This window comes from Haliotis rubra, unplaced genomic scaffold (assembly GCF_003918875.1).
Source record: "Haliotis rubra isolate DU_JTF1 unplaced genomic scaffold, ASM391887v1 Scf1254, whole genome shotgun sequence".
Classification (NCBI taxonomy): Eukaryota; Metazoa; Mollusca; class Gastropoda; order Lepetellida; family Haliotidae; genus Haliotis; species Haliotis rubra.
The window spans coordinates 29,327-44,276 of NW_025765175.1; positions in this window are offsets into that span (position 1 = coordinate 29,327).

A 14,950-nucleotide genomic window follows, 5' to 3' on the forward strand; every position below is an offset into this window, starting at 1 on the left:
ATAAGAGTATTATTCATAACAAGGTATGGTATAGATTTACAACTTCTTTATTATTGACAATATGACGTTTCAGGGCTACTTCTTGCCCTTTCATCAGGTGAATATGACAGAATATGACTTACAAACAAAATATGTGGTACGTACAAGGGGCCAGTGAGATGGAATAAAAGACTGAGATGTACAGAATGAGTGAATGTGTTAAAATATATAGTCACATGGGCAATATTTCAGCCAAATTATGACTTCAAAAGTTATAAATTAGCAATAAACGCAATTAAATTATATAAAAAAACGCCGACAAAGGACAGTAAGATAACTAGATTATCACAGAAAATTAAAAGTAGTAAGTAACTTTTAAAATTAGACAAATCGTGCAGACAGTACAATATACGGGCTGGAGGCCACCAGCAACTGTCTTGATGGTGTAAATCCAGCTAGGGTCCATGCAGGTAGCAAATGTACTATAAGTCCCCATGGTCCCTAGTATGGTGATCTACCTTCAGTTGTCGGCAGTCTACACTCTCCTACCCAGAGTTCCATGCGGCAAGCCAGCATAGTACCTCTGCCACAGGCCAGAAAAATGTGACGATTCGTCACATCTTGCACCGTCCATTCAATGTAATGTACAGATTTCTTTTACTCTTTTATTTTTGACGAGTCTACACATATAACTAAACATCTTTAATAGAATGAATTAGTTCACTGAGAAAATATCCAAAAACATGTAACACTATTTCGATTTGCGTAGCGATCCTTTGTTTACATAGGTTGTACGCCACCACGTGCTTTCATCGAAGTCGACGGAGAGCAAACGATGCAGCCAGTTTGATATCTAAATATGTACTGTCATAGACCTAACCGTCGCAGTTGTGGAAGAATATATATGTAACAATGTAAAACATTATGAAGAGAGCGCCGAAAAGCTTTCGTGAGTCCAGTCTCTTCTTATTATGAATATGCGCGTTTGATTACAAACAAGAGAAAAGTCCGGTCACGTGATATGCAAATTAGCCTGTGGCAGTGATGTTATGGTAAGTCATCGCTGTGCCGGAGTGTGGGCAGTCTATAGACCATTCTTAGCCAATATGCATGACCTCGAGGTCAAATCGAAAGCGAGGCTTAAATAGGTTGACCCAACCTTGAAAAGGGCGACCTCGAAAAGGAAAGATCACTGCTGTGTGCTTTTGCGTTTGAGTGATGCCCGTAAGGATTTTACGGTATCTTTTCACCATATTCCCAAGAATAAGATCATAAGAAGGCAGTGGTTGACGAAAATACGGAGAGATCCTGGAAAATGATTCATAGTAAGTACGAAATATTTACGGCCCAGGGCATAGTCTAGAGCTGCCGTGAAATGTACAAACTGTTCACTATGCAAGGTTTTAATATTAGGGGTACATGTACAATGTGAATGTCACACACACACAGACACATTCAAACCCCACCCCAACCCCCACACATTGTCATGTTCAAAATCAGTGACCACCCCCCTAGTTCATATGCACACAATTGGCTCCTCCCCCTGCCTCCCAAAACAAACTGGGAGACACCCCAACCCCCACAAACACCGCACCTAAAATCATCATCACCCCCTAGTCATAAATTATGAACGGTCCATTATATTATTTTTTTTAAGCATATGGACATATGGAGACACTCTTGTCATGATGGCAAGGGAATTTTATTTGCAAATATTCTGTATCACTGCAAATCAAATTAACATTTAAAGTACATGTGCAGGACACACACAGGCTGTTAAAAAAATCTTAAATATGTACTTTCAAAATTACTGCATACTGACCAGTACTTCAGGGATAAAGGACCTATTACTGGACAATCTAGTTACAACAACTGAAATATATTTAGTGTTTAAATATCCATTTCAGATGCTGCTAATTAAGAGTCAGAGAGCATGTCACCAGCTCAGGAACCTCCCATAAGGAATCTACCACAGTCACCATCTCAGATACAGTAAGAATGTCAGATCGTATTAAGTTAATTTTGCCAACTGACATGGTTTTAAAGAATTTAATACAACTGAACTTTGACCTATATGCTATGTTATTTACATATAAAAATATTGATTGCCCATACTGTCTACAATATGAAATGATGTTAGCCTCTACTCCTTGATGTATATTTGTAATTCCAGAGATATATTTATTGTTTGTGTGGTCGAAGAGATAATAGTGATGCTTTACAATGCTTATATTACAGTGAAGCAGAGAGTGATACAGCAGCCACTGACCCCCAGTCCTACATAGGACAACTCCATCAAAAATTACATGAACAGGAGAGGCAACTCAAGGAAAAGGTTGACAAAATAGAAACATTGAACAGAAAACTTGAACTTGAAAAGTATGGAGTTTGTAAATTCATGTATGATGATAAAAATTGCTTGAACATTTTACAGTATTCGATCATTTCAAACATTGGCACTGATTAGCTGGAACTCTTTCATTTGTTGAATATCTTCCCAGGTTTTTTGAAGTACCTTGCCCAAACAGCACAAGAATTGACAGACATGAATGTAAATGAAATTGTTTGGTGCTTTTGTGTTGTGTAAATGATGGATGAAAAAAGAGACAGCTGTAATACATACACATTGATGGATTTAGATGGATAATAGAAAGGTCTTTCATAATGGCATAGTTGTAGATGTAACTCATTTGCTGCTGTTTAATTAATAATTGATGTAAAAGAATGTATTTCATCCTGTTTGAAAAGAGTTAGTTGGGAATCAGAAAAAAAAATCATTCATAGGTAAGAGATTATGATAATGTGTAAGGGGAGAAAACTATGATAAATTATGAATTGATCCAGCTGTAATAATGTAAGATATTTCTATCAACATAAATAATGCACTTAATATATTTTCAATTTGCAGCCTCTGAAAATTGTATTGTTATTCATCAGTGTTACAGTTGGAAGTTATTGTGAATGTGTCTATTGTTATTGGACTTTTAAGACACCATTTCAGAATAAATTTTTATCAACTGCACTCCACGTGTTCGATATTTATTTAGGTTAATTGTTTTCTGTAGTGTAAGTACTGTTATGTTAATCTGATAATATGTTCTCCTTAAAAAGGTCTTCAGTTACAGTGGTACAGAATAAATACACCAGATCTACAATAAATCAATTCTATGGTCTAGTAACACAGTATTGAAAATTGGTTCAAATATTCCCCATGCAGGTACCATAAGTCCATTTAGGTAAAGTAATTATTCACCTCCAAATCAGTCAAGATAGAACTTGAAAAAAAAGCATCCAGTTTTGTCTTGCACTTTGTGTCCCACTCATGTTGATTGAAATAAATAGTTTCTATATGGTGATGTGGCGATTCGTTGTTCCTCTGCGATTGTAACATGTAGTTACGCGCACATCGCCAACTGACAATATATGCGTGAATAAATACCCTATATCTATAAAACAGAGTCGATAGGACAAAACATTTTAAACAGAAAAAATTCCAAACAAATAATTTCATCACATGAATAATACAATTGTGTTTGGTCCAGATCCACTCGAGGAGAGCTATCTTGATCTACACATTACTTATAATCTTGATTATCCAGGTCAAGAATTAACAACACTACTCCCATGTGGAAGTGGATGATTTGAATCCAGGTCAGGAAATACGTTGAGTCTTTTGCTTTGTTCATATGTTGATAAAGTAAACGTAATTGACTTCCCTTGGTAATATTTCCACTATTGTGACTTTAGAGTAGCTTCCCTTCATAAATGCTGCGCAACATGGTAAACGTTAACCTAGATATCTAGGTCATATGATTTATCGTGATGTGTCGTGATGTACAGTAATTAGTCACCCTTCAATCCGTGGATATGCTACAGAAACATTTTTGTAGCCCTTTCCCATTTCTCTGCGATTTCCATGAACTACTGGACAGTTTCGTAATGTACCGTTCAAGGGAAATTTGAAACCAGGAAGTATACATTGAGATTTGTCGCCATTATGCGATTGTGTCCTTGCCCAATTTAGCCTCGTTTTGGTACAGATATGAATATTCATGAGGCCTCATTAAGAATGGTCTATAGCCCGGTTTTACATTATTTTGTCATTTCTAGTTAATATGTTTTAGATTTAATTACTAGTTTTAAATGAATATCTGGGATACACTAGTAGTTTTACTGTTCTTCGTCAACAGGTTTTTTAATTTCAAATTATATCGATCTATAATTGGTAATTAATTGTTTTCGTCACGATATGGCTGAAATATTGCCGATGTGACGATAAATATTAACTCACTCACTCACTTCTTCGTGATACAGGTGGATCATCACCAGGGTTGATGTTTTTGAGAATGGTGGGGGAAGTGATCAGTCCCACATAGGTCATCATGGACCATCCATTCAAATTCATTATATAAAATGAATGGAGTCAGCAAGTGATAGATCTAGGGAAGAATATGTTCCCGTAAATGGATGTAAATAAGTGGCTGAATCGTCATTGAAAATACATAAATTATTATTGCAAATTAATTCAAGGATTTTACCTTTGTTATTAGTATGGGCACTTCCCAAAAGCGGGTTATTGAGATCGCCCGTGATGAGACATGGCTTCGGAAGTTGATCATACAGATTTTGAACATCTGATTGTTGAATATTTGAAGAGGGAGGTTTATACAAGCTGCGCAATGTCAGAGCAATGTGCAGAGTTCTATCAATCTGCTGGTCACGCCAAGCCCTGTGCATGGTGACTATATTTACACATTACATTATCATTGGGTCTTGGTTATTTTGATCTACAGTGTATACATTTTTTATTACTTTAAATTGCCTAGAGACCTATGCCAGAAGGCGGTAGCTGATGGGCCAATCTGGTGATATTAGACCTCTGCAATATGTGATTCTTGGGAATGATGTCATCGGCCGAACCAGTCTGGCATTTATTCTTTTAGTTTTTCATAGCTTTTCATGTCTTTCTCTCTGGAGTATAACACCTCTGTATCCCTGGTGTCAGCATCTCGGAGATCCGGTGCTATTTGACACCGTCCTTGTTGACACTCCATGGTGGGTGGGGAGAAGGGTTGCTGAATCGTATTCCTTTCATCATGGCACTTCCACCATCTGGTTCATCTAGAAACGAAAAAAGAACACATTAGCATCTCTAGATATGGAGGTTACTCTGTCCTCACAGGACGGGCGGAAGATTAGTTCCTCCTCACATTCACGTGGACTCACTCCAATTAAGCCACCATGACTCAATCTATGGCCATTGCACATTCAGACATGTTTTGAGCGTTACTGCAATGGTCTTGAAGCCAGGGCCCCGTTCCGCAAAGCGATCGTAGCGCTAAGATGATCATAACTCCTGTTCTTTAACATAGACTTACGACAGTCGTAGCGCTACGATCGCTTTGAGGAACAGGGCCCTGACCCCCAAAATTGTGAAAATGTGGTGCAGTTCAGGCGACCAAACGGGATGTGATTTTTCACAATCAGGAATGATTTAGCTTTGATTTAAAGCCGGTTGTTATCAACTACCGTGCGTGACTACCGTGCAGTGGGCCCTTTTTGAGGTGTAATATGTCATGTCAGTTATGGCAATATTTTAACCGATAACTGGATGGTTTAATTTAATCACTCTGGTTTGGATTGACCGATTTTCATCACAGTAGTAGTTTTGGAATGCTCAGATCATGATTTAAAATTGTGGACAATAATATTACATATATGCTCATCAGCAAAGATTGTTGGTAAGGTCAAAGGTCAATTTTAATAGAAAGGGCATTTGATGAGAAAATATGAGTTGAACGTTACAAATTAAAGGTAATTGTTTCCAAAATTATGTTTTTCTAATTCAGCTATATCATTTGAAGATCATATATATCTTGGTTGGCACTGTATGCATGAATAAAACATTACAAGGAAACACAATTTGGTACTTTGAATTTACATCAGCAAAATATTATATAATGTCTGTTCAACAGTAACAGCTCCATGCTTTACATAGACAACGATATTATTCCTGATATCTTTCTCTGCTCATCAAAGAATGATGAGTTAGTCATGTCATCATAACGCAAGCAATATTTCCTTCATATCAATTCGTGTCTATTGTTCCTAATAGTCATAGTGTATTCCTAGTTGACATGTTAGTCAATGTCAACAATGTCAAGATCACGGGAACATGGTTCTAGTCCACATCCACATGCTTAAGTACAAAACAGGTTCAACCTCTTTGACACCTTCCTGTACATTGACTTTTACATGCACAGTTACAGTACAGCCAGGAATTATTGAGAATTTACAGATTGTAATTTTTTTATTTTTTTCACTCATTACTCACGTATTAAATGTGAATATTAGCAGAACATAACTCCAGATTCAAAGACAGGTGAACAGTTAGTATTTTGTCAAGTCATGGGCAGCAATGCAGGCTTCAATGCGGCGGGGCATACTACTGATTAAAGACGTTAGAAAGTCGTGGTCCATGCTGTCCCAATATCGGACCACCTCTTCTTTCATTTCAGCAATATTTGTCAGATTTTTCTTATTGACACTTTCCTTCATAAGTCCCTAAACTTTTTCTATTGGATTTAGGTCAGGGCTATAGCTTGGCCAATCTAATAATGTCATATTTTGGGTCCGAAACCAGGCTGAATGCTTGAACGATGTTTTGGGTCGTTATCCTGCTGGAAAATCCAAACATTTCCGTCGAACACGTGAGCAGATCGAAGTAAATGTCCCTCGAGAATATCTTTGTACCGCTCACTGTTCATATTCCCTTCAAATACACAGAGGGGCGTTGCCCCTAAAACAGATATGCCACCCCACACGTTAAATTTCGGACTGTACTTTGGGCGCTGATACAAAGGTTTTTCAGTTTGTTTGGTCCAGAATTTCAGTGTATTAGGAAACAGCCACACAGAACTTTCATCTGAGAAAATCACATTGTCCCAGTTAAAATTTCTATGCTGTAAGCACCAGTTCAACCTTCGCAACTTTTGTTCAGGTTTCATGATCGGTGATGGAATTCCTCGACTTTTCTGCCAACCCATTGCATGCAGCTCAGTTCTAGTTGTCTCCTTACAGACAGCCACAGCTCCTCTATCAATCATATCCAGCCTTAAGTTTTCTTAACTCCTTCGTTTGTTTTTAGAAACAAGAATACCAAGCCGCCTACAGTCACCGACAGTAAATTTTCTGGGCCTACCTGCGCCTCCCTGGTGCTCAATGCCATATCCATTTGCAATATTTTTCAAAACACGATAAACAGTGGACAAAGGGATGCCTGTTCTACTTGAAATCACTTTAGCTGATCTGATGTCCTTGTTATAATACTCTAAAATCAACTTCCTCTTCTCTAAATCATCCCTACTGAGGATCACTGAAAATGTCGTCTGCTAGCATGTACACAAAGGGGGGATAACTCTTCACAAACTAATGAAAAAGGATTAACGGAGTTGTCTCTCTTGAATGAAATCAAGCAATTGATAGCTGGTCAAGGTTGTTTATTCTAGAAATCCAATTAAACATATTCTTAAAATTCTCAATAATTTCTGGTCATACTATATGAAGTTGAAGAAGATCAACGGAAAAGAATTAGTCTTAACTTATTTGCAACTTTATCAATTTTACAAATTTAAGGTAATTTTACCAAAATTATGTGGACCGCCTCCGTGGTGTAGGGTTAGAGCGTCCGCCCGGAGAGCGGAAGGTCGCGGGTTCGATCCCCGACCGCGTCATACCAAAAGACGTTAAAATATGGAACTTGTTGGTCCCTGTCTGGCGCTCGGCATTAATGGGTACAACAAGGACTGGTCGGCTCGGAGTGAGTATAATGTGTCTGAGTGGGGTATTCATGCTTCACTGCAGCATGGTATCTCAGTGGGCTAGCACTTTAAAACCAGCTTCAGTCTGGGCTAGTACAAGCAGCCGCACATACACATACACACGCATGCACGTCGTCATATGAGCGAAATATTCTCAAGCACGACGTTAAACCCAATTTCACCTCACCTCACCTCACCAAATTATGTTTTTACAATTCAGCTATATCACTTGAAGGTCATACATACCGTTGGTTGGCACTGCATGCATGAAAAACAACAATTCAGCTGATGTCAGAAGGAGATATGTTTTGATAAGTGTCAATATTGTCTATGTTTGTGTCACTTCACGCTCTAGCAGCACTGACATGCCGTGAAACCCTTAAAGCTGATGGATAATAGTATGACATCCTAATTGAAGGTTTACAAGTGTGATTCGCAATAGATATCATCAGACTGACTATGCATTTATTCATTAACCATTATCACAGGTTCACAAATATGTTGGGTCAAAATTAATCTTCCGCAACCCATGTTGTAAGAGAGCGAACTAATGTGATCGGGGTGGTCATGTTCTCATTTACTTATGTTTGATGCATGCATCGTATCCTAATTTGTCAAGATCGATACCATAGTGCACGCTTGCGTGTAACTGTTTCTTGTGTATATCATTACATATTACTAAAAACCGAGGTATGCATATTTTATGAACGTTACAGAAGCAAGATGTTTATATGAATATTGGTTCAAAAATTTCTTTGAGTTGTCTATAAACGTATAGGCACTTATTTTTGTATTTAAAGAAGTACGTTTTGTCGTCGTAATAGATCTTCATCAAATATTCCTCTGTTCCTCTGGAGCAAGTTGTAAATAAGTTAAGACTGAATTCAGCGCCATTGGACCTTCTTCAATATATATGTGTGCATGTAAACGCTAAATGTACAGGAGGGTGTTGCTGCAAGAGGTTGAACTCTGTTGTGTACTTTCTGGCATGTGGATGTAGATTTGAAACATGTTCCCCGTGGATCTTGACAATGTTGATATTGACTATAGTCCGTTTGGCTCAAAAGGGACTGATGAATTGTAATCTAACTTTAGGGAACTAATAAACATCAACAACATGAGCATCGATCTGCGCAATTGGGAATCGATTTGTACCAATCATTGCTAGCCTTGACCACCTGATTCCTGCTAGGGTCGCCTCCTTACGACAAGCATGCGGTTACTGGAAAAGTTCATTCTAACACGGACCTTCACGGTTGGCGATCAATATCCACTTCATACCGTACCGTCCGCCAGCCTTCACCTCTTGTTTGCCCAGACCAGCCAGCTCAACCTTCTGCGACAATTCCGGCCATTCTACCGCCCATTGCCTAATCACGTCTCCCACCACAATGAGACAATGTCGATGACGCCGCTTCAACCCCACCAACTCCTCACAACCAAGTGTTCCGTCCAAACCAAACCCTATTGCCCGTCACCGTCCTCACACCCACGCCCGCCAACGCCCAACGACGATCCACGTTCTGAACCAACCCATGATCCATCGCCACCATCCCACCCACGAAAATGTGCCGTCAACCGCCCCCACGAGGAAAACCGCACCGGACTTACCACCAAACAGCCCGTCAACTCCCCGCCCCAACCGCCCAGATATTCATGGATGACAAAGCCTATGGAAAGTCATTCGATGCCGCCATCACCCGATGTAAACCTCATTCAATATTCTTTCAGACAACGTTAGATGCCAAGTTCAGGCTGGATCTTATCCTGTTCAATGTGAAGAATTAGAGGCATGCACTATATCGGGAAATTTGGCAGGTTCCTAAAAAATACGATGCCTTTTGATTGGCTGCATACGGAGGAGACTGGCAGATGTTAGCAAGTCTGTGGGATAGCTACACATGATACTGGTGTGGTCGGACTATGGTGATTTCATACAATCAATTGCGACAGTCACATTTGTGGGGGTAGTCATGGCGAGCATACTTTCCCACCATTGTTGATGTTCACGTTTCTCTGTGTTCTCTTCTAAAATTGCAGTAATGTTTTACCATGTTTCAATTTCAGTTTTGTTTTTGCTGAAATCAGAGTGAAATGTGTTACAGTTACCATTTTATTCCGTGTAATTTTGCTTTTTTCAAAGCATATGCACCAACATGTGTTTCCGTACTCATCATAAGAAGTGGGTTATCGGAGGACTAGTGCTCTCTATGATTAAATTTTATTATAGCCTTGGAGCATGAGGTCCAAATTCAATATTGCAGCTTTTGTCATTGCTAGTATAACTGCTCACAATGAGACCTGTAAGCGAAGACTATTAATGTGTCACCATGAGTTTCCAATTTCTAATAAAATATTTTATGGAATTTAGTGTATTGTCATCAACCATCCTGGAAACCAAAACCCAACAAATTAACTATGCTGAAATGGTATTTTCTAAAGGAAACGTATAGAAAATATTTTATCTGATATTTGTAAAATCGAATTAGCAAAATTGTTACTGAATTGCAACAATTTAACTGTTAAAATAAATATACAAACAATACAAGTGCGGATTGACGATGCTTTACTGAATAAAATAATGATACAATAATAACTGCTCCTTGCGAAAGACAATTAGATTATCTGCCAAACTTGCCCTTGAGTCTAATAACTTAAAGATTATATTTTTTGTAGTATTGGGGAGCATTAATATTTTGGGAGATGTTTTAAATTAATGTAAATTAACTATTTCTTCTCTTTTCCTGTACCTGTAAAACATTAATTGTGAAAAATATTGGTTTGTAATGATTGGTTATGCTGACTCATGAGAGGAAACTTCATTTCTTGACTACTGCACATTCCGCACGGACCAAAAATATTGCGTGCCTCCATATTTTCAGAAATGTTCTTGAAAATGATGACCAACTTTTGTGCTTTTATCATTACATACACATATTTAATGCAAACTTGATCGTAGCCGCTTCACTAACAAGAGGTATTGTGTCTGAAATGCACCAAGACTTTATACGTAAGCTATTCTTCACGCCGTAAGAAGATATACTTCTCGATTATACGTTTCACCTTCCTCTGGACATACTCCATTTGACGTTGTCACTTTCAATGGATATATATACCCAATCGCCTTCTCATACCGGTGTGTATGCGTTAGCAACATGAACTTTGTGAAAACAATGTACGATACTCTGACTGACTGACTGACTGACTGACTGAGTTTTACGCCGCTTTTAGCAATATTCCAACAATATCACGGCGGGGGACACCAGAAATGGGCTTCACTCATTGTACCCATGTGGGGATTCGAACACGGGTCTTCGGCGTGACGAGCCAACGCTTTTACCACTAGACTACCCCACCGCCCCTACGATACTCTGATACAGTACTGACTATACATAGGGGGATCCAGAAATTTTCAAGGTGTGTGTGTGTGTGTGTGTATGTGTGTGTGTGTTTCAAAACCCCTGAACCCCACCTTAGCTCCGCCATTGCAATACATTAACTTCAATTTGGTCTTTAGTCATTTTCAAAAGGGTGTGTGTGTACTAGTATCATGGGTTCCCTTTATGGTTTTGTGAGAACCATATGTTCCCGATCAGTTTCCTTATATATTAGTTAGTCGCAGATACTTGTGGTGGGGCAGACTTTGGTCGCGTTTCACAGAAAGTCATACGTCAGCATAAAGTTTTTACTTACAGTGAGGTGAGGTGAAATTTGGTTTAACGTCGTGCTTGAGAATATTTCGCTCATATGACGACGTGCATGCGTGTCTATGTGTATGTGCGGCTGCTTGTACTTTCCCAGACTGAAGCTGGTTTTATAGTGCTAGCCCACTGAGATATCATGCCGCAGTGAAGCATGAATACCCCACTCAGACACATTATACTGACTCCGAGCTGACCAGTCCTTGTTGTACCCATTAATGCCGAGCGCCAGGCAGGGACCAACAAGTACCATATTTTAACGTCTTTGGGTATGACGCGGTCGGGGATCGAACCCGCGACCTTCCGCTCTCCGGGCGGACACTCTAACCACTACACCACGGAGGCGGTCCTTTTACTTACAGTTATATATATGATACATGGGTAGTGCAAATGACACAATATTATGAAACAGCGGACAGTATAATTCATATCGTACTGGAAATATGAATAAAACAATGGAACACAGGGAATGTGAAAGACAAATCTAAATTACAGGTCTGCATCTAGAACATTCTATTTTCTGTAAAAATGTTTCATATTGTCGGGGTTTTTTCTCGATAAATTTCTATTTCAAAACGTCCAATTTATCAAACCATTTAGTTTTCGCGATCCATTTGAGACACATTCGGAAGATTATAATTTGATTTGAAATTATCACAGCATATCCATGAGCCTTTACTAGGTTTAATCAAATCGTTCCAGGGAGAACGTCGGTATATTAAAATTGTTTGTTGTTTATACAGCTTCCAACCAAACCTGATCGTTCATAAATGGGTTAAACATGGAGTAGTTATATAAACAATATTATAACTCTATAGTTGCCAATGGCTTTATCTGAGATAAATTTATCGCACTGCTTAACGAAAATCATATGTTGTATCACAGATAAAGTGCAAAAGGCATACGGGAAAGTGTTACATATTTTCAAACCGAAACATGAGTCTGTTGGGTTTTGTAAATACATGCTCATTTTTTGTGTAGAACATTTTGCAATCAACAGACATCATAACATGTCATGTGTACAAGTATCACACCTGCCTGTCTGTGTAATTACATAATGTGACAGAGACCGAACTCGGGCCATAAATCAATGCATTTTGTTTATGGTGTATAGCCTGATTGGTGTTAGGTTCAAATTGCATGTGGTCAGTGATCGCAGTTGTGTACTGAATATTGTCATTAGCAGACAGGCAGGCAGACACATAGGTGTCAATAAAACAGACATTGAGTTTGTCTGTGACAACGACATATCTATATCACAGTTAGAAATTCTGTCAACGCTAAATAATGACATTGCTTTTAAGTATCGAACTGAGAAAGTGACTCGGTAAGAAGAACGTGTGGTGAAATAGACAAATAAAATTATATAAACAGTTAATCTACTGTCATAACATATAAAAAGCTCGCGCCTGTGAAATATCAACAAAACATTAGCAAAATAGCTCACACCAAAGCCTTCACCGAGTATTCACCGGACAACGCGCTTTCCAAGCTCCGCGAACCTATTTCACTGCGCACGTGCTATGAGCGCAGCCCAGCTGTTGAAACCACTTGAATTCCCCCAAGCGCTGGGGGAAAATTAGTGAATCGTTTGAACTACGATTTCGCGCGGGTTTTTTCATCGCGTTATTTTTCAACTTTATAAGTTGAATTTGCATTTTTGATGATTTGTTTCGGTATGTCCATACCGAAAGGTATCAGAATCTGCAAAGTTGCGTTTTACGTTGCATGTGACCTTTAACCAATTCAGACAATGACCTACTTTTCAGCCGATCCGAATTTCCACGTATGAAAGTGAAAAGAGACACTATAAACAACTCTGGTTACACTGTATTCCAATTCCTTGTTTCATAACAAAATGGTATTTACAAATTAATTTCAATTTTAAAATTTAATAAAATCGTATTTCTGTATTTTATGTTACACCTGTTATGTGTTCTTTACGCTAATTAAGTGTATTTTTGTAACGTACAATGTGATTGATATCATATCAAGTCCGTACCAGACCGCCAAACTTTTCTATCGGCCGAGCCTCGTTTTGAGATTTTCACGATTTCGAGATTTCCGTTTGTCAGAGCATGTCATTCGTGACCAACTCGTGTTATTCCGGGACAAACCGAATAGCTTCTTGGAGGTTACAGAAAGGGGCGTGTGGTGACGAATGAGCATGTTGTACGACATAGCACGCTGCACGACGGGTTTGCAAGGATTAGGAGGAGCGCAGTGTTGCAATATACAAGTGATTAGATGTATCAAATAATACTGATTAATATTTATATCTCCAGCTGAATGTTTGGTCTCAAAATTCTGGACTGGTTATTGTACTAAGTTGAGCAATAGGACGGAACCCAGTCAGCAGGAAACGAGACTGTTGTGTAATCAATGTTTTGACTTGTAGCCGTGAAGGTCCGGGTTAGAATGAACCTTCAGCAACCCATGCTTGTCGTAAGAGGCGACTTTAACGGGATCGGTAGGTCAGGTCGGCTGGCTTGGTTGACACGTCATCGGTTCCCAATTGCGAAGATCGATGTTCATTCTGTTGATCACTGGATTGTCTGGTCTAGACTCGATTATTTACAGACCGCCGCCATATAGCTGGAATAAAGATAGCTAAGATACATAGCGTTCACTGACATGAACGCTATGCAGCACCTCCATAGGCCGCAATGGTGGAAATCCTTTGTTGCACTTTAGCGCACTCGTTACGATTTTGGCGCACAAAAGACTTATATGAATGGCTTCTTTGTACTTATACCTACACGTACGCTCTATTTTCGTTATCAAAATATCAAAAGATAAATATTTGCAAACCATCAAACATCTCAGCCGATCTCTCGCATTTGGCCGGCGCCATTTTGAACCACGTGACCTATGACGCGCCCGGGGAATTCCCTCCCTTAAAACAGTAACACACATGTTCTGTACCTCGTTGCTTGTTTACATCGAGTATCGTCAGTTACCATACATTTTTACCCAATTAAAACGATTGTATGGGGAGCTTCTGTTTCAAAGCAACACTGACTGACCCCCTGCTCATTCCACAGCTGTTTTCAAAAGAATTGCAGGTGAGTTTTAAATGCTCCTTATGATATTATTGCTGTCACCCTGACATTTGTTTCTGTACTAGTCCTGAATATTTGCTTACAAGACAAAGTTTATTTATCACACTTATTGAATTTAGTAATCAATTAATGAGTTAAAGAATTAATTATCTTTATAGTTTATTTATACCAGTGAACATTCCTCAGTTCACATTTCTCCCTCCTTGAATATCATTTTTAGTATGTCCTGGTTGTATTAGGTTTCAAGCACCAGCTTCAAACCTTCACAACCAAGTTGCAAAACAATTTTTCATTTTTCTAACATGAATTATAAACACATACTCAAACAAGGGGATACTTCTAAATATTAACAGTTAAAAGGGGGTATCATTCAAACTACAGTACAATG